The sequence below is a fragment of the Rhincodon typus genome, chromosome 7 (genome assembly GCF_021869965.1).
Source record: "Rhincodon typus isolate 14 chromosome 7, sRhiTyp1.1, whole genome shotgun sequence".
NCBI classification, from domain to species: domain Eukaryota; kingdom Metazoa; phylum Chordata; class Chondrichthyes; order Orectolobiformes; family Rhincodontidae; genus Rhincodon; species Rhincodon typus.
Genome location: NC_063338.1, coordinates 22,393,791 through 22,415,687, shown reverse-complemented (window position 1 = coordinate 22,415,687; position 21,897 = coordinate 22,393,791). Strand labels below are relative to the sequence as shown.

Below are 21,897 nucleotides of genomic sequence, written 5' to 3'. Positions count from 1 at the left end.
TTTCTGAAGAAGGGTCTAGGCCCGAAACGTCAGCCTTCCTGCTCCTCTGATGCTGCTTGGCCTGCTGTGTTCATCCAGCTCTACACCTTGTTATCTCAGATTCTCCAGCATCTGCAGTTCCTACTATCTACTGATTAGTGCTCCCATTTTGCCAGACCTAATAGTATGTGTTTCTCTTCTTACACTATTCTGTTTTATTTGAAATGGCATCATTGTTTCAGACATGATAATTGTCTGTATGTGAAATCAAGAAACAGCTGGAAGCACTGCAGATGCTGCAAAAGCTATGGACTCTAATAGCAATCTAGCAGTATTAAAGAAGTCTTGATCTCCAGAGCTAGCTGTGTCTACAGGCAAGCTTTTCCTGTACAGACACACGCTGGCAATGTGGAAAATTGCCCAGATACATCCTGTAGTCAAAAACCCGGGCAAATTCAACCTACTAATTATTGCCCATAAGCCTAATCTCAACTATCAATAAAGAGATGGAAGGGATAATTAACAGTGTTATCAAGCAGTACTTGCTTCACCATGAACTGTACACAGATGCCCTGTTTAGATTTTTCCAAAGCCATTCAGCTCTTGATCTCTTTATAACCTTCGAACAAACATGGACAAATGAATTGAACTGTAGAGGGGAGTTGAGAGTGACTGCCCTTAACATCAAGGCAGTATTTGTTTGATGTTTCTTGAAATGCTATATTATAAAAGAGAAGCTGGTGTTAATATTTACTTTCAGATGATTCCTATCAATTCACAAGCAAACGGTTTTAGCAGTGCCCATTATTAACTGCTTCATTCATCAACTGTATTTACTCAATAATAGCATTGCATATTTAATCACTTTAAAAAGGTCATATATGGTGAAAGACTGCCAATCTTCTTCCAGCTGCATTATTTATTTTGTCATACCTTTCAGAATGCAGTTTAGAAGTGATTATCAAGCTAATGTGTTGAATCTTTGTAAATGAAAGGAAGTTTCTTCCCTGAGATAGGAGAGAGTACATTTGAAAATCTTCATGAATTGTCTCTTTGAGGAAAGAAGTGTAAACTGAAAGGAAAAAATGTATAAAAATACTCCAGTTTCAATACCTTTATGTGACACATTAAACTTATTACTTATAACTTCCAGCACCAATGTTTATGTTTGCATTGCCATTTCCACAGCAACTACACCTCAAAACAGTCAGAACCAAGGAATGGATAAGTTTTCAATAAAATCCACAAACATACACAAGTATTATAATTTAGATTTAACCAATAATTTCCAAGCATACTTCCAAAAGTAAAGGAAACTTGTAATAAATGCTCCAAATATATATCTCAGGATTCCTGTGAGAAACCATTTCATTTTTTATTTTCACTCACTTGTTTAGCGTATAAAAAGGAACAATTGACAGGCTGATTTCAATCTGCAACCTGGTAATGGCAGGATCAAGCACCATCTTGATCTCATCAGATCTACTCAGTTTTCCATGACCACAGACAGTTTGGATTTCTTGACCTAAGTTGACTCAGTATGCATTCGTTGAATGCCCCCTTGTCTTTTGTATGTCTGCACTGAATCCTTTCAGAACACGCAGTTTTCTTTATTGTTGCATTTAAGTTGTGTATCAGAAAAACTTTTGCGTCAATGATAGATGCCATCCCGGCTGAGTACCTCTCAACCAATCTTTTTCAAAAATTCCATCTTTGCCAAATGTTTACCAAATATGCTACTGTGTCATAAATGATTGAACTCAGTGACTTCTATGTTTCATCAATTGGCATTGCTAAGCCTTCAGTGGGTAACGACTGTTCAAGTACCAACGCAGAGTAATTTTTAATGCATGATGAGTCATCATGTTTAAATTGTTGAACATTCAGGGGTGCACCTTCACGCTACTGCAATCACACTGTGACATGTGCGATTATTGTGAGTGCTGTGCAGGTCACATCATTTAGTAGTAATCAAGTCAAGTTAATGCTAATGGCCAGACCTTGGGTGGTACAATTTTACCCCATGGCAATACTTGCACTGAAAGAAAGTGTTGACGATGCATTCATTCAGGGTAGAAAATTGAAGAAACCATTGTCTGTTGTCATTGATCTTGCCTACACCTTAATGAGCAAGGCATATTGGCCATCAATATCTTTTCAACCAATCATGTACACATCAACTAGAATGACTAAAACTTTGCCATATGGAATATGCTCCAGAATATAACACAAGAGAATCATAGAATTCATCCAGGTTTGGGATGTTGGCATATAACACTAGTGTGTAAGTACATACAATGGTGACAGTCTTTCCAGTTGATATACACAAGGAGATGAAGTATTCAGAAGTTGGTTCTGGTGGCTCAGTTGACTGCATGAATCTGTTGTTGACTGTGAAGTCAACACCAATTTCATATTAGTCACCTGTGCTCTTGGCATGCCAATAGAGGTATAACTAGCTTCACGCATGAAATCTATGTTGGTTAATTTCGTTTCCCTTATAGCAGTAATGTCAACATCAAACTTGAGTATCTCATGGTCAATCAGGCTTGTCCTGGCAGGGCACTGAAATTTGATGTTGCCAAACTGGAAAATTCCTCCTTTCATTTTTTTTTTCTTTGCTGCATAGCCTAGGCATAGTTTTAGAAGGTACAGACTTGCCTAGAATTGAATTTCTATCTTGACTTTGAATGCTAATATGTAGAGAAGATACACAAACCTATTTCTAGGGCCTGGTCAGATGTAGGAATGACAGAATCAGTTTACTTGAAGGAATGAACAACAGTCTAATCAACTCCACTTGAATTTTACGTCAGATTTAATCCTTCATCCTTTATCTCTCAACTTCGTCATTAACATTAAAGCTGCCATCTAGCAAGATCCTAATCACCAATCTGGTTCCTCCAACAAGGTTAAGCAAATTATGTGAAGAAAAGCAACTGAACAATGTTTCCGGGTGACTTTGGGCAGCAGTTGTAAGGTTTCTGGAAATATCAAAGTGAAGGAACAACTGTTGAAATCTTATCTGGAAATAGGTGTCTTGAGGGAAGATACACTTAAAAGTCTTGAGTTAACACCTCCAATCTATCTTTCTGGCAAAACACAGCAATAAAGATATTACTATATCATATCATCCTTTTTATACTCTAGTCCTTTCACTGTTTTTCTTCGAATTTGCAGTGGAATGCATTCTCGAAAAGTGGGACAAGACAACCACTGATACAACTAGCAGAGTTACTTGATAGACAAACAGGAGGCTGGAAGAACACAGCAAACCAAGCAGCATCTGGAGGAAAGGAGCAGTCAATGTTTCGGGTACAACCTTTCTTCAGGACTAGTTGTGGGGGTAGAGGGAGCTGCAGATAAAGTAAGAGGGCAAGGGGTGGGGGCAGAATAGTGGTGATAGTTGGACACTGGTAGTAGGTACGACCTGGTTGGTTGATGGAAGGGATGAATCCGGTTGGCGGCTGGATGGGAGGGTCAGAAAGTGGAATGGAGGGGAGGAGGTGGGGCTGGAAGGGGTGCTGGGGATGGTTGGGAAGGTTATTTGAAATTGGAGAACTTTATTTTGAGTCCTTCAGGCTGTAGCATGCACAGGCAGAAGATAAGGTGTTGTTCTTCAAATCTGCATTGCGATTTAACGCAACAATGGAGGAAGCCGGGGAGGGACATGTCGGAGGGGGAGTGGGGCGGGGAGTTGAAATGCGTGGTGACCAGGAGGTTAGGTTGACCATTATGGGCCAGGCAAAGATGCTTGGCGAAACGGTCACCTAGTCTACATTTGGCTCAACCAAGATAATTAAATACTTCTCCACATAACTGTTATTGGCCCAAACCATTAAAAAGTCAAGGTTATCTAAAAGCTGAACTCTGAACTCTGTACCACATACACAGTATTCCTTTTGTTTGGGATTTCAGTAGAAAAATCCCAAGGGTCATTGAAATGACATAAATGATGACAATTTAGTGAATTCAATTCTCAAGAACATTGGTCAATGGAAAATTCAGGCTAGTTAGTACAAAGTCCAAGCCAATTCAATGTGTAGAATTTTATAATGGTTATATAAACATTCTTAGGCTGTTGAATGATATTGATTTCAGAGTTGTTGCAGGTACAGTTAAAAATACAATTATATATTGAGCAATGGAACAGTTTGAAAAATGTTATACTCAGAATATTTCATGAAAAAGACCTGAGTATCTATTATTTTGCTCTTACCATTATATGTGAATTGAAAACCTCCTTATTTCAAAGCTCTTCTGGCAATTCTGAGTTTTCTTATACTTGCCTCAGTACACGAGTGATCATACTAATCAAAGTTGTACTCAAGAGACATGAACTCAGATTACCAATTTTATGCGGAATTAATGCCAACTGTACAGTAAAGACTCTATTGACCATTGATGTAACTGCTTGCTGCTGATAACCAGTGGCAATGCCAACTGAAACTGTCGTTAAGGAAGATGAATTCTAATGGCAGCAGAATGTTAAAATGTCATGTTAAAATCAACTAATGTGCCAGAAAGAAATCTGTAAAAGGTAATGAATAAAGTATGATCACTTACAAGTAACGTGTGCACACAAGCGCCAGGCAGTGACCATCTCCACCAAGCGAAAGTCCAACCATCACGTATTGATGTTCACTGGCATTGCTATCACTGAGACCCCAATATCAAAGTCCTGAGGTTACCACAGACAAGAAACTGAACTAGCCCAGCCATATACACACTGTGGCTGTAAGAGCTGGTCAGCAACTCTGTGATGAGTAACTCAAATTCTGTCGCCCTAAGTCCTGTCCAGCATCAGAAGGCACAAATCAGGATGGAAAACACCCGACTTGTCTGTTGAATCCAATTTCTAAAACATACAAGAAGTCTGATTTCATCCAGGACAAAGCAGTCCCTTTATTGGTAACCATGCACCACCTTTAACATTCAGACTCTTCACCGCTGGCAGTACAGTGCCATCTTGAGTACTATCTACAAATTGGACAGCAACACCTCATCAAATATTTGACCAACAATACCTTCCAAGCCCACAATCTCCATCGCCTAGAAGGACAAGGGCAGCTGATGTCTGGGAACACCACGACACCAAGCTCCTCTCCAAGCCACATACCAAGACGATTTGAAATTTTGTCACTGTTCCTTCACAGCGGCTGTGTCAAAATCCTGTAACACCCTTCTGACCTTACTGTGGTTGACTCCCAAAGGACTGCAACACTTCAAGAAAGCCTTCTTGAGGGCAGTTAGAAATGAGCAATTAATGCTAGCATAGCCAGCAACACCACATCCGATGAACAAATGAGAAAGAGCATATTGGATGTCAAGTTTGTTCCTTATTTACTTAAACAGTATAGAGGAGATGATCAATAGTATATCAACAGTGTTTTAGCCACACTTGAGATCTATCAAAAGTTAAGGAGTGGAGGATTTTCTTGCAACTTCAGGATTCCATCTTAAAGGAGTATCTGTGATGCTACGCCACCTTAATGGACACATTATAGAATCACCAGAGGAGATAGAATGCCTAGTCAGGAATATATTGCTAGTTTTCCACCTTGGCGTAGACAAGGAATGGGAGAAGGACTTTTTGTCAGGCAGAGAAATACCAGCTGGTGAGAAGAAATGGATGGAAGGTCAATCTTGCCTCTCTGGAAGTACAATGCATTTTCTCCTCTTCCACCAGGACCTCCAGTGCCACTACCAATAACCTAAGCTCCATTTCTCAAGGGGCCCTGAGCCATTCTACAATGTGCTGCTGTGTGTCAGTCAGAAAGCTCCACATTTTCAGTGAAAGTTTTGAGTGAGGAGCTACAGGCACGACTCTATGAAGCTTGTGTCTAATTGGTTAAACCTGCAGGTACCTGGCAGTATCTAACAACTTGAGGCAAATACATATTTTGGAAGTCAGAAGTTAGGACCAGTCTTTCAAATGGTCTTATTAACATAGCCCATTGTTATCTTTTCTCAAAGTAAGTTCAGAAACTCCGGTGAGGAGAATAGAAACACTTCTGTGAGGAAGATTCCTGATGATTACTTCCCATCTCCATAGAATTGTGCCCTATCAGGGAAAGGGTATGCGGCTGCCCTCCAAATGTAGGGAGATTGGCAGATGAAATCTGGTGTAAAAAGGAGGGCATGTTGCACGACCCATGAACACTATGACAATACCCATCCTGACAGTCCTTATAGAGAGTGGACAGGAAAGGTGATTTGAGCCTGAGATGAGACCAGCCATGATCATATTGAATGGCAGAGCAGCCACAAGGCACTGAATTGCCTATTCCTGCTTCTGGTTCTTATGTTCTTACATAAGGCCAAAGGGGACAAGTAAGATGTGTTCAGAGGATGTGGGATTGGCATAATACTAAAGGTGGTAAGAAAGAAATCAAACCAGCAGGGAAATATGAAATATAATGAACAGACATCACAATCTAAAATTGTTCAACTCAGTGATGGGTTTAGAAAGCTGCAAAACACTCAGTAGGAACACTCAGTGACAGCTCCTCATGCTTGTGATGAACATTAATCAAACACTGCAAGAGGTCGAGGACAGAAAGGTCAGAGTGGGAACAAGGTGGCAAATTAAAGTGACAGGCAACTGGTTGGGGAATTCTGTGGGGCAGTGGTACTGTGGGGCATTCAGCAACATGGCTTGTCACTTATCAAATCAAACCTGATTGTTTTCTACATTTCACAGCATATGGACATGGGCTTGCTTCAATTTTTGAAAAGTTGTGAATGGTGCTGGGTATCGTATAATCACCATCAAATGCCCCCATATTTTAAGCAACCTCTTCCACATCTTTTGTTCTCATAATTCGGGTATATGCTGTTAAAGTTTAGTGTTTGAAGTGAACTCATTTGTTAGGTATCTAGGAGCAGATCAGTTCAGCTGGCACGCTGGCTGGTGGGTATACCTGCTTGGTCACTTGGAACTAACTGGTTTGTATTTTGGAAAAATACCTTCTTAACTTTAATCTCCCAAGTCAGAAGTTGATCTCTTCTGCCACTAAAAAGAGACCCAGACCATTGCTCTTGGTTACACTACCTTCCTTTCAAGGTTATGTCAACATGTGGACTTGATTTTTCAAATGTAGAATTGAAAGAAATGTTATAAAACTTAGAATCCAACAGGTATGAAATGTGTTTACCTGGTTCTCGAACTCCTGTATTACTGGTAATGTACCTACCCCACAAAGAACGCAGTAGTTTAAGAAGGCAGGTCATCACCACATTCTCAGTTTGGGCCTTGCCAACACTACTCTTATCACCCAATCAGCTTTTATTTCAAGCTATATATTTCTTAGACATATGTATAAAAATCCTCTTTGATGGATTTTTGCCCATGCATGATTATGAATTCTGTACAAATTATAACGATGGACACACATCAACTGGACTTCCATAGCATGTCAAGTGTGCAAGACTGTCTTTGAATGTCATGTCTGTTCAGTTCTATGCGGTGCTCAGAATTTGACTCAAATGAGTATATAAAAGTTGAGGGTGGATATTTTTAGAATATGTTATAAAACTGAGATGATATTTCATATTTAAATACTTCAATATCCCTCTCAGTCTCTGGTTTCACAATGAATGGTCTTTGTACATTTGCTCTGCCAGTCTGAATCTTCTGATTCATTCTACTTTCAATGAGATCCTTGACTTCTTTCAGTCTTCCTTATTCCCCCACCCATTTCCCTTTCTATCATTTCTCTTTCTTTCTCTCCAGCACTGCTTTTGCCTTATCACAAAACTTTCCATTTCCCTTCCTGGATCTCCTGACTCTCATTCACTTTCTGGCTCCACAGCAAAGAGTGTGAATGGTTTCTTTGTCTGGCAATGTGATGGTTTGGCATTTCACTAGAATGACTAAGAGAGAAAGGAGGGGAAAAAGCCTAAAACTTGGCCCTGTTTAAGTGTCTGTTACTCATTACTTCGAGAAGAAGTGGGTGTTGGAATGTCAGGCTAATTACATCCCAGTGCCGGATTATCAACTTTAATGGAATCAGTGTCATCTGTATTTTTGTAAATTTAATCAATTCTTCGTAGATTCATGTTTTATGGCAGGATGATTGATAATTGTATAAGAAGCATTTGGATTGAATTGAAGTTATGAAAAATTATTTATTTTGCTCCTCCAAATTCCACATTTTCCAACCATAAAGTGTTGTCTGTTGCTTTTCATCACATTAACCGTTATGTCCGTTTTTGTACTTTAGGTCAGACTAGCCAGTGAGTGGACCATGCAGTACATCAAAGCCAAGTTACACCATATTGGCGTTTGCGCGCACACATTTGTGGTCAGCAGTATTTAAATTGCTCCCATCTCAATAAAGAAAGAAATACTTGTATTTATAATGATGCTCCTATGTGTTTGAGACACTCCAAAGCATGTCTAGCCATTAGATACTGTTAAAGTACTATCTCTGTTGTAATTTAGGAAACACTGCAGCCAATTTGTTCATAGTAAAGTCCTACAAAGAGTTATGTGTTAATGACTGGATTGTCATTTAGTGCTGATGTAGGGAGGAGTATGTTCCATGCTATCAGGAGAACTTACTTCATTCTTCTTCAATTAGTATCATGACAGTCCAGTAAATGGGCAGACAATGTCTTGATTTCATGTCACAGCTCCGTACTACACAGGGAGTGTCAGCCACAGTTATGTGTTCCCAAATGTCTGGTAGGAATTGAACCCACAACTTTCTGATTGAGAAGTGAGTGCAAACTCAAGCAGGGTATGTAACCAGGAACCCAGTGGGGATGCCTGGTAAAGGTTGCTTTGGATTACTGACCCAGTGAGTGGGGACGACGAAAGCAGAGGTAAAGTTGCACAGGTTTTCTGCTGCCTGCTCACCGGCTGGTAAGACTACATGTCAAGAGCAGAAATTTGCAAAATAGTTTTCACAATAATTGATCAGACCTTTTATGCATTTTCATGGGATAACCAGAAGTGGCTAATCTTACATGTGGTTGCTGTTGGATGCCAGTTAATTAAGCTGCCTCTCTGGTATTTTAATAAACATGTAATATTGAAGAAAGGCAACAAGTGGGGAAAAGTTATTTTTTTGACAATTCCTTCGCCATTTTGCACATTGTCATGAGGCTGAGAACTTCATTGTTTGTCAACATTTTGAACTTAACTGTGAACAGCTAGCTTTCCTGAGTTATTTGGGAAATCTGACAAGTAAGCCCAGGTGAGAATGTTTGAATCTAGCTTTTATCTACTGTCAACTTGTGCCACTCTAGACAATTTTCAGCAATCAAACACCATCCCCAAATCTTCTGGTTTCCTCCATGATCTTCTCCTGGGGGCTTTTGGCTTCTCCCCACAGTTCTCTGATACCACTCGTACAAAGCCTACAACATACCTATGATGGCCCTTTCTCTACCCCAACAGCAGGTTTCCATTTGACATCTTAAAGCTTGGTCTATTGACCAAATCTACAATTCACCACCTTTGAGCTTTTCATCACTCACCCTGACATTTCTCACCAAAGCCTTTAATCTCTTCCTTTACTAAGGCCTCTGATTTCCTAGACCCTGACCTCCAATCCACAGGAATTGAGGCCTCAGATTGGGAATCCCTACTCCTCTGTCCGTCCTCCCAGGCAACAGTCAGCCCATCAACAGCTGCTACCCACCCCCATCCCATGACTCTGACTAACCTGGGATTAGTGCTACCACACTCTACCATGAGCCATTCCCTTAGGTTGAGCCTTCACTCACTGGGATCCATGATAGACCCCTACAACCCAAGGCACAGGCCATGAATCTATTGGTCTTGCAACTTTTCTGGGCTGTCCCTCATTTCATTGGATTTCATGCTGGGAAACCTGTAGGTAGCATCTCCCTTGCATGTGCACAATCATGGAAACACACTGAAGTCAAAATACTCTGTTTCTAGGGAAACTTTAGACTCTAGTTTCCTAGTGGTCTACTGACCGCCATCCACAACACTGAGTGAGTCAGATCAGTTAAAATTTAAATCACTGACGTTACAAGAATTAATTCCACACCTCATCCCCTCAGAAAACCTTACTGTGCAGCTGATGTTGAGGAGGAACAAACAAAGTACATTATAACCTGTACACCAAGCACTGCAAAGTGTGGTATTATGTTAATGAAGTAGAACAGCAGTATGACTCCAACAATTAATATATAAAAACTGGATCCTTTCACAGCAATTGCATTTATCACATCAAAATCTCTCGTACAAAGAATTATTTAACTAGTGCAGTGAAGAGTTTAACATAAACTCTGTGCTTTCATATTTCACCCGGTAGCATATTATCAGATCAGAACAAAAGTTAACAGTTTGGTTTGCATATGAATCAGGTTATCATTCTATTATTTCCTGTTGATCACTTTTTCAATTCGAGGATGATGTACAAGATTACAGGATCTGCAACAATAAACTTCACACAATCCTTTGTAGCTTCGTTGAAGTCATAATCTAATACATTAAAAGGATCTACCAAGAGCTCCAGGTAGCAAAATTTGCATTGCATCAGCAATTCACTCAGTTATATTGAGAGGAATGGTATCCTTTATTTCCTTCCATGTAAAACCTGATTTCCTTTTCAGAAAATGTCTGTGGTCTTTGCAACTTAGAATTAATTCATTTGTTAAAAATGAATACAGATTAGATACAAGAGAATTTGTTGCATCAAAGCTCATTGCAGCTATTAATGATTGTCTGCCTGACATCTCAGTTGGTAATTACATTGCCGGCTGTGCTGCTACACTCTTAGATGAAGATAATTCCAGATTCAGCTCCTGTAATGCTGAACCAATTTGGTTTAGGTTGGAATTGTGGTTGGGATGATGCAAGCGGGCAAAAAAAAAATCTGTTTGAGTTCCTTAAAGCCTCCACGGGACCTGTAAGAATTCCTGTTTAAATGTTTCAATGTGCATGTGTGAACTTTAGTTCAGGAAAGAAATAAGCACAGCTATGCTGGCATCACTAGCTAATTAATGTGCTAACAGAATCCTAACGGATTTCAGAGAGCAGCTGGTACATTATCCCATTCAATGTCAAAATCCCTGCTGTTGCAATTCTGGCTAATTGCTGTTTTGGAACACAAGTCAGTTTGACTACTGGTTAATCTTGAGTCCAGCAGTAACATTCAAATGTGTTCAAACTGAAACAGAAACATCAAACATAAATAGATTAGCTATTAATGTACACCAGTCACTGCAATGTCCTAAACTGGTTTCAATCATCTGAGAGATCATGATATGAATATGTGAAAAGGACAGCAAACAATTGATCTGTCAAGCTTTCCACTCTTATAATATTGGGAGCAACTTGTTTCAACACCTCTAATCTCCCCCATCCACTTAATCCTTTTCAAGGGAAGGTCATGTCACTGGACTAGCAATCCGGGACCCCAGACTAATCTTCTAGGGACATGGGTTTGAATCCCACATCTACCATGGTACATTTGAACTCAGTAACATCTGGAATAAAGAGCTGGCCTAATGGCAACCAATGCTGATTGTTGTAAAAACATATTTGACTCACAAATGTTCTTCAGGGAAGGAAATTTGCCATCCTTACCTGGTCTGGCCTTCATAGGACTCCGGGCAAAATGCAACATGGTTGACTCTTAACTACCCTCTGGGCAATTAGGGATGGCCAATAAATGCTGGTCTAGCCAGTAATGCCCACATCTTGTGAACAAACTTTTTTTTAAAAAAAATGTGCAGATGCAAAAGAAAATGCATAGCCAAATTAAGACAAAGAAGAATCTGGAGAATTCCTCTGGAGTCAGGCCAAAAATGACAGCGAAGCAGGAAAATGGCAAGGCTTGAACACACACCTTTATTTACCGCAACATCAGATCAATTTTAAATATGAGTGTCAGGCAGTCATATTCCTTTAAATAAGGGGCCCGAAACTGTTCCCAGCATTCCAGTTGTGGTTCGAATAGAGGCTTGTATTCTCAAAGCTGAAAGGACTTTTTGCTTTTGTATTTAAGAGCTTATTGTTGAAATAACTTTATGAGTATGTGACTTTTTTTTATCATTTGGGTCACAGGTTCAAGACTCCATGAAGAGGGAATGAACACATGACCCATGTAAACGCCTGGCTCCACAAAAACTGCAGTGATCCGAGGGAATGTTCAACTGTTCACCACTCCAATGAGAGAGCAAGAGTGAAACTGTTGTGTGCAAACTGACTGTTCATCGCAGAAAACATGCTGGCAAGCAATTGCCTAAAACAGGAATGTTGAGACAAATTACAGCAATCCGCTACTTTTAAAGGGCTTCTATGCCAGTGGGTTTTACACTTGTAATTCTATAACAATTACATTCTACAGTAAATTTCTGTGCTGTAGACAAGTTTTTTTTTCTAGACCTCCTGTTCTGACCTTGCAGTTCCTTTAACATCCATCAGTCTTGTGAAATGATGGGTTGCTCCTCAGTGTGTCGGTTATGTGTTCAGCATCTCCTGGCTTTAGGAGCTAATTCTGACTATCACTGTCTCTGAGGAACACACTTGACTAAGAAGTTGAAAGAGTTGCTGGCCTCTGTTTTCTTGAAGACGTCTTCTCAACCAGCTGGACTATTCATTTTGCTAGCCTCCTGAGATTACGGCTATTGGCAATTTTCTCCCAGTTGTCAGCACAAATGATTTTATCTTCATAATTTGCTTACATGTGATCTTGTAGTGAAGGCACGTATGTCCTGCAGGTCATCACACAGCGGCCCTTTCATTGTAAAAAAACAATTGAGTATACAACCTTCATCCAACTGTTTAACATGGCCAAACCAGTGCAGATATCACTAACTTAGTTATAACCTTGCAATGGTACAGTACTCAATGCTGCTTTCTTGATTCATCTATTAAGTTCACCTTTATTATTCTTAATTGAGGATGAAGCATTTGATTACAAAATAAGAATGAAAAATATCATCTGTTTTACATTCAAGGCTCAGGCTAATTTCATTAATCTCGCAGATCACTGCTTAATATAGTTTAAACGAACTGAAGTCCACATAAACAGAGCAATAAATGCATTTTTTTTAAATTGAGCAATTGGTTTATAAACCAAGAACTCAGAAATATCTGTCTTTTATTAAGGCTACAGAAAGAAAGGCCCATAATGTACAGAATAAAAAAATTCTGCTTTGCATTAGAACTCCACGCCAAGCAGACTAAATCTTCAGATGACTTTAACTTGCAATTGATTAGAGACGAGACTTAATCAGGCTCGCCCCCTAATACGAAGCTGCATAGATTTACATAAAAAGAATTGAGAACACTTCGCAAACTGATTTGTGTCCATTATCTTTTGAGTCGTAGTTTGAAATGTAAATTATAATTATATCGTGAAAGGTTTGCGTTTTACTTACATGCTTGAAAGCTCTAATGAAAGATAACCCTTGGTCACTTCCTGCAACTTCTGTTTGAAGTAGAGTCAAGCAATTTAAAGTAATTTTGAATTTCCAAACATGTGGATTGAAATCCAGTAAAGTTAGTGCAGAGAATTACTGCAGAACTCCAGCAGGCAACTCTTAACTTCATAAGAAATGGTAATTAGTACACTCATTTTCTTTTTTCTGTGGTTATGCTCAGATTTTTATCTCTTTTTCCTGAATACACAACACAGCTCAATAGGAAGTAACATTGATCAGGTTGTGAAGTGCCCTTCTATTTACTGTTGTCAGGTTTGTGCAACTACCAATGGGTTATTTCATCCTCATCGAATTTTGATAAACTTCTGTTCTTCTGGGTCTGACCACCCACTCACTAAATGCCCCGCCATATAGTCACTGTGAAATAATCATAATCAGAGGCTGCTGATTTTCCCTCTTGCTAGTGCCGGATTTGAACATGGTATCCAGATGACTCACTGCAATCTGGGATCAAACTGAGGATTATGCAGCAGACAGGCACTTTTCAAACAAAGGAAGTAGGTGATTTGATTTTTCCTAGTCCTTTTGATTTCTCCCGATGATTAGATGGAGCACATTATAGACATTTACAGAACAGCCCTGCAACATAGACCCTGATAGCAATGTTATTTTAGTCTGCTTTTCCTATAATGTCAATGCCCAAAGGAATTACTCTGTTTCCCAATGTCCTTCCTATTATGAGGACTGCTAGGTCTATCAATCAATGGGAATCAATTTCAAATACACCATTTGGGCAGTAACTGCATGGACCCAATTGCCCATTATCTTTAAAATCCACAAGACTTTTGCTCAACAGCAATCATAAGACCATAAGATATAGGAGCAGAATTAGGTCATTCAGCCCATCAAATCTCATCCACTATTTTTCATGTCTGATATGTTTCTCAACCCCATTCTCCTGGCTTCTCCCTATAACCCTTGATCCCCTTACCAATCAAGAACCTATCTATCTCTGTCTTAAATACACTTAATGACTTGGCCTCCACGGCCTTCTGTGGCAATGAGTTCCACAGATTCACCACTCTCTGGCTGAAGAAATTCTTCCTCATCTCAGTTCTAAAGGGTGGTTCCTTCACTTTGAGGGTGTGCTCTCAGCTCCATGTCTCTCCTGCTAGTGGAAATATTTTCTCTAGTCCATTCTATCCAGGCATCTCAATATTCTGTAAGTTTCAATCAGATTCCCCCTCAAGTTTTTAAACTCTATTGAGTACAGACTCAGATTCCCCTCAACTGCTCCTCACATGACAAGCCCTTCATCCCCGGGATCATTCTGTGAACCTCCTCTATACCCCTCCGACGGCAGCACATCCTTCATCAGATACACGTCTCAAAACTGTTCACAATATTCCAAATGCAGTCTGACCAGAGCCTTAAACAACCTCAGCAGTACTACTCTACTCCCGTATTCTAGCCCTCTTGAAATGAATTTGCAAATGAAAATGAACATTGCATTTGATTTCCTAAAACTGAACACTCCCAAGTCCCTTTGTACTACAGATTTCCAAAGCCTTTCCCTGTTTAGAAAATATTCTATGCCTTTATTTTTCCTGCCAAAATGTATAATTTCACACTTTCCCACATTGTATTCCATCGGCCACTTCTTTGCCCTCTCTCCTTCCTTGTTCAAGTCCTTCCGCAGCCTTCCCGCTTCCTCAACACTACCTGCCCTTCCTCTTATCTTTGGCGTCATTTGTAAACTTAGCAACAATGCCATCAGTTCCTTTGTCCAAATCATTAATGTATAACATGTATAATTGTGGTCCTAACACTGACCCCTGCAGAACTCCACCAGTCACTGCCTTCCTTCCTGAAAAAGACCCTTTATCCCTGCTCTCTGCCTTTTGCCATGCAGCCAATCCTCTATTCATGCCAGTCCTTGTCTCTAACATGATGGGCTCTTTTCCTATTTAGCAGTCTCCCGTGCAGCGCCTAGTCAAAGGCTTCTGGAACTCCAAATAGATCATGTCCACTGGCTCTCTTGCTCATTACCTCCCCAAAGAATTGTAACAGGTTTATCAGGCATGACCTTCCCTTCATGCTGTGCTGACTCCCCCCTATTTTACCATGCACTTCCAAGTACTCTGCAATCTCATCCTTAATAATGGACTCTTACCAATGACCGAGGTCAGGCTAACTTAGAGTTTCCTATCTTCTGCCTCCCCCCATTCTTAAACAGGTATATTACTTTAGTGATTTTTCAGTCCTCTGGGACCCTCTTTGACTGCATTGATTCCTGAACAATCACCATCAATGCCTCTAAAATCTGCTCAGCTATATCCGTCAGAACTCTGAGGTGTAGTCCATCTGGTATGGCTGTATGATCCACCTTCACACCTTTCAGCTTTCCTGGCACCTTCTGTTTAGTGATGGCCACTACACCCGTCTTTGTCCCCTGACTCTCTTGAAGTTCTGGTACGGTGCTGATGCATTCTATTATGAAAACTACATATGCAAAGTACTTATTCTGTTCCTCCATCATTTCTTTGCTCTCCATTACTACATCTCCAGCCTCATTTTTCAGCGGTCCAATTTCCACGCTTGCCTCTCTCTTATCTTTTAGATATCTACGAAAACTCTTGCAATCTTCTCTTATATTACTCATGAGCTTACTCTTATCTTCTTCCTCCTTATTGCTTTTTTAATTATCCTGGAGTGAAATGCTATTACACTAACCAATGTACCATCGATTCTGTCTGTTTCTGAGAAAACTCAACGTCATTGTTAATGGTCAGTGCATTGGGTATTATTTCAATTGCTCCAGTCTGGCATCCAACATCCTGGTTCATGTTGCCTATCAGATAATGCAACCCAAAAAGTTAAGCCAAGTATTACTATCATGTAGAATCACAGATTCCTTCAGCGTGGAAGCAGGCCATTTGGCCCATTGAGTCTACACCAACCCTCCGAAGAGGATCTCCTTAAGGATAATAAGGAACTCCTTATTCATCTTGAAACAACGAAGGAGTTTGAATTAATCCAATGGGCCAAACTGTCCCTTTTCTCCAGCGTGCTGTAAGTGGAACAGCATGTATTCGTGGTGCTTAACATGATAGAAAGGAAAATACAATTTGGAAATATTCAGTAATTATTTCCATCCAAAGTTAAATGCCAAAGAAAGCACTTGGCTCAGTGAAATGAGTGGCAAAGCATATTTTATGATATGGAAATGTTTTGGCCATACATACAGTTGTACTTTTCCATTTTTATCCCTCCTGCATTGGATTGTTCATAAATTAGCTTTGCTACCGAGCATGACTCCCAATAGCAGCAAATGGCTGTTCTATTATAAGGTTTGCATAGCAACAAGCATTCCTTTCCACTTCCAACGCAAACAATCTGAAGGTATTTCAATTTAAGTATATCTTGCAACTTCCCAGAAGGAAAGATCAGTTGAAAATTGCTAACTGAACCCTAAGTGGAACACCCAGTTTGTGCTGGGAACAACCAGAAATCATTTTGTTCCTGATTCTAACAGCTGACTTCTCCTTTAAGCAGTTGTGATTTTGCGGAAACTGTTTAACTGTGAACTGTGAACACTCAATGACTGCCCCCTTATAGCCCTTCTGCAAAATGTCTGACTAAGTGTGGCTGCTATGCTTTGTTTGTGGTACTAGCTCTGACTAGCAATAAACTATGTCAGAACAGGCTTTGGCTTTTATGTCACTAGGTGTTTAATTTGCAGTATTCCAAATATCTAGTCCGTGGGCTGGAAAAATAGCATTTTCCAAAATGAAAATTTATTCGAGGTGCAGACATGTTCATTGTTCCATTCTACTATGTTTTTGCACGAAGCAAAATTACACAGACAGCATCACTGACAAGATATAGAAATCCTGACATGTTGAACTGTACACAAAGATACAAGAGGGAGTGAATACAGCTGAGACCATGGATGCCTAGTACTGGTGCACACTTGGTACAAGATGCCTGTGATGCCAATTGTGTTTTCCATCCTGCCCTGTCAATCTATTTCTGCTCTGAAACAGGCTTCTTAAAGGCATCAGTACTGGGAAACCAGCAATCTACACTTCTGACTGACTTTACACAGTGTGTTACTGAAATGTGGAGAATGTATAGAAACAAGAGAACAGCAATGGAGGGGATGGGAGGGCGGAGGAGGCCCAAAACAAAGCCTGAACAGCAGGCCCACAGCATCGAGCTGGGGAAGTGGGGTGATAACTGGAGGAATTGACTAAATGTGGAGCAAAGGGTTAACTAAAACTTTACTCCAAGAATAGCTACCGAGCATTGAATGCCTAATGAACCAAAGGAGCAATGTCAAAGTGATGACAATCAAAGGGAACTAGAACCTCTGTCTGTAAGGTCTTCACTTCGACTGAAGAGGTTCAGAAGAAGGATCACTGGACCTGAAACGTTAACTCTCCTCTCTCTTCACACCTGCTGGGGTTTTCCAGCAATTTATGCTTTCATTGCTTTTTTTCACTGAGTTTGACTCAAAGGTCAAGGATTTCTACCATAATTCACCAATAAAACTTTCCAGATGATAGAGGATCCCAGACTATTTGAACAAGGGCAGAGCAACTAGGGGTGCAGAAAATGAAAGCATGTCGTTGCAGCAACAGGGAAACTGCACAGAAATGGCAGCAATCGTAACTTGACAAGTTTCTTCTTTCATGCTGGGAGGTGTGGTGGGGAGGAAGACCCCACCCATACATCACAAAGTCACGGTTATAGTCACAGTGCTCCTGTTTCCTTACAGAAGTCCATATTCAGAAAACACTGGCAACTACTTTTAAAGGCAAACTCACAAAATGACTCTATTCACTTTGGCGAGTCATAGATGAAGATAATCATAGAGTCATAGTGATACACAGCATGGAAACAGACCCTTCAGTACAACTCATCCATGGCGACCAGATATCCTAAATAAATCGAGTCCCATTTGCCAGCATTGGCCCATATCTCTCTAAACCCTTCCTATTCATATACCCATCCTGATGCCTTTTAAAGGTTGTAATTGTACCAGCCTCCACCACTTCCTCTGGCAGCTCATTCCATACATGCATCTCCCTCTGTGTGAAAATGTTGCCCCTTAGGTCCCTTTTAAATCTTTCCTCTCTCACCTTAAACCAATGCATCTGGTTTTGGAATCCCCCACCCCAGGGAAAAGACCTTGACTATTTACTCTATCCGTGCCCCTCATGATTTTATAAACCTCCATAAGGTCACCTCTCAGCCTCTAATGCTCCAAGGAAAATAGCCCCAGCCTATTCAGTCTCTCTCTATAGCTCAAACCCTCCAATGCTGGCAACATCCTTGTAAATCTTTTCTGAACCCTTTCAAGTTTCACAACATCCTTCCTATAGCAGGGAGATCAGAACTGCATGCAGTATAATAGTGGCCTCACCAATGTCCTATACAGTCACAACATGGCCTCCCAACTCCTGTACTCAATGCATTGACAGAGGCATTGCCATCAATGGATAACTGTACACACGTTAAATTGAACAAGGGCTGTAGTCATTGTTCTTCCAACAACCTTAAATATCTGATGCAGTATACCCTGCAACTTTCATCCACCAACTACACAACCCAGGAAGAACCAGTCTCAAATTCAAAGGCCAGCTTCAGGCAAAGTTAAAATAAAGACAAGGAAATTGTTGAAACACTGTACATTGTCTAACATCTCCAGGCCCAGCCTTCTTCACTGATCAGCAAGACAGCCTGCACTGTCCTCTACCTTTATTCTTAAGGAGATGCAGTTGTCAGTCAGGAACCAGCAAATGGTTCGAACAGCAATTCCTAAAGTCTTTTAACGGCCTGGGGAACTAAACATTGCCTACCAGACATCAAACTGAGGGCAGATATCAAGTATATCTGCTTGTTTATGTACAGAAAGGTCCAATATCTACTTAAACTGTAGCATACATTAATAATCGATAGCAGGCCCCTACTTATTGACTACAGTCCCATCCTCAACACCAGAATTCCAAACAAACTCATCTCTAAACTCCGAGACCTAGGTCTCGGCTCCTCCTTCTGTAACCGGATCCTCGACTTCCTGAGCCATAGACCGCAATCAGTGAGGAAAGCCAACAACACCTCCTCCCTGATGATCCTCAATCCTGGTGCCCAGCAAGGCTGTGTACTCAGTGCATTACCATACTCCTTATACACTCACGACTGTGTGACCAAATTCCACCCCAACTCAACTTACAAGTTTGCTGATGAGATTTAACAAAAATCGTGAGGGACAATTGTTTTACACATAGGGTGGTTTGTGTGTGGAACGAACTTCCTGAGGAAATGGTGGATGAAGGCACCATTAAAAGACATCATGAATAGGAAAGAGTTGGAGGGAAACGGGCCAGATGCAGGCAGGTGGGATTAGTATATTATGGGATTATGTTTGGCATGGGCTGGTTGGCCTGGACGGTCTGCTTCCATGCTGTATGACTCTATCACTCTTTGAGGACTCTAAAGAGCTGGCTACGTTCAAAACTCTATAGACATGATTTTTAAAATTATTGCTGTTAGTTTGTAATTGCTTGCCTTTGACATCATGTCTGCCCCTGAGATTGTCTCGTAGACAATGTCCAACAAATAGAAGTCATGGAAAGCCATCATATGCCACATCCATGGGTCCACCAAGGCAAAGAGTGACAGCAGTGAGGAGAGTCTTGACAAACTTCCAGGATGCAAGCTTGACACTTAATGACAAGCATGAATGCTCAAAACCAATGTTTATGTTTTTGTACCATATTGTTCAGATTGTGACTGACAGATGACAGGAGCAATCTGGATCCTTCCATCACCCAGGAATATTACAGAACTCCAACAGCTCATCGGAATAGTGACCTAGATAAGAAAATTCTAACCCCAATTAACCAGAGTTAATGAACTCTCAGGCAATGTCTGGCTTTAGTTTGACCACAATTATTTGACTGATTTGTTCCAGATCCTTGTACGTTACAAGCCTGAACTTCCAACAATAATAGCACCAAGTGCATCATCCACAGATACGGAAGCAGTCCTATCATGGAATCATACAGTGCAGAAAGAGGCCACTTGGCCCATTGGGTCTGCATCGACCCTCTGAAAAGCATCCCACCCAGACCCAGTCCCTCACCTATCCCCGTAATCCTGCATTTTTACCATGATTTATCATGATTTCAGAATCGGCAATATTATTAAGCCAGACCACTGCATGTCTGGAACCCTTGATGACACAGAACAAAGTTAAGGCACTATGAGATAGAAGTGCTCTCAGGAATTTGACTTTGTGAGAAATTGCAACCACCTCCTCACGTAATCTGTCAAAATTGAAATTGAACACAAGCAATTAGTTACTTTATTAAACACAAAGGAGCTCATAAAAATACTTCCTAGTCTCTAGAGATGTAGCTCATGCAGTATGACACGGTCACAAATACGCATATGGGTAACATCAAACTGATGGTGATCTATCAAGGATGCCCATCAATAGCCCAGGCAACAAGGATAAAACATTTGCTCAAGAATTTGAGGTCTCTGTGGCCTTATGCACTCGCTGTTTACGAGCCACAGTGAAGAGGTTGCAGGAATTTACGACGCTTAGCAATATGTTGAAGACTGTGCAGATCCACATGTTCTGCCTTGTTGGCTGGCCAGACTACATATCCAGTAAAAACTGAAAGAATTGCCAATGCTGTAAATCAGGAACAAAAACAGAAGTTGCTGGAAAAGCTCAGCAGGTCTGGCAGCATCTGTGAAGAAAAAAATCAGAGTTAACGTTTCGGGTCTGGTGACCCTTCCTCAGAACTCAGTCTATCTCCAGTAAGCCAGTTTTGCAACAGTATTTGGAGCAGTGCTGTCACATCAGTATGACTGACATTTTGTATGATTTACAGGAGGCCTGTGTACGGACATTCTCCAGGAGGTACACGAGAGATTGCCAAGTATTAGATTGGGCCACAACAATCCCTAAGGTGGCTAGGACATGGTCGTCATGCACTGCATGGAGACAAGAGCAAAAAGAACCTCTTTTCCCATTTACCTTTCATGGGAATGCCTCGACATTGATGTTCAGGGAATGGTTTTTCTCAGCTTGGTCACTTATTATTCCCAATGGATCAAGGTCTAGAAGCTCCATCGACATACCCCAGAAGCTGTGATAACCCATTTGGAAACCATGTTTCCCATGCGTGGAATCTTGGATGTAGTCATCTCTCAAAATGGGCCAAAATTTGTCAACAAGTGTTTCCAAACCTTTATGGTCTCATGTATTTGTGTACGTTACACACTCACTAAGGTATCCTCGATCCGAATATGGGTCTGAGCGAGGAATACATTGCCTAAAATTCCTGTGAAAAATAATCTATATTTTTTATCTAACTCTGCTCATCCTTGTCTTCTCTTTACCCATCGCCATGATTCACCCACCATCTCTGCATCCTTGTCTTCTCTTTACCCATCACCATGATTCACCCACCATCTCTGCATCCTTGTCTTCTCTTTACCCATCGCCATGATTCACCCAGCATCTCT

The 21,897-nt window shown here is 40.7% G+C and overlaps 1 protein-coding gene across 1 annotated transcript in view; it reads left to right on the top strand.

Annotated features, from left to right (window-relative positions):
* LOC109937504 (collagen alpha-3(VI) chain-like) overlaps positions 1 to 21,897 on the top strand; it is a 747,545-nt gene that overhangs the window by 577,929 nt on the left and 147,719 nt on the right. The gene's annotated exons all lie outside the window — the stretch shown is intronic.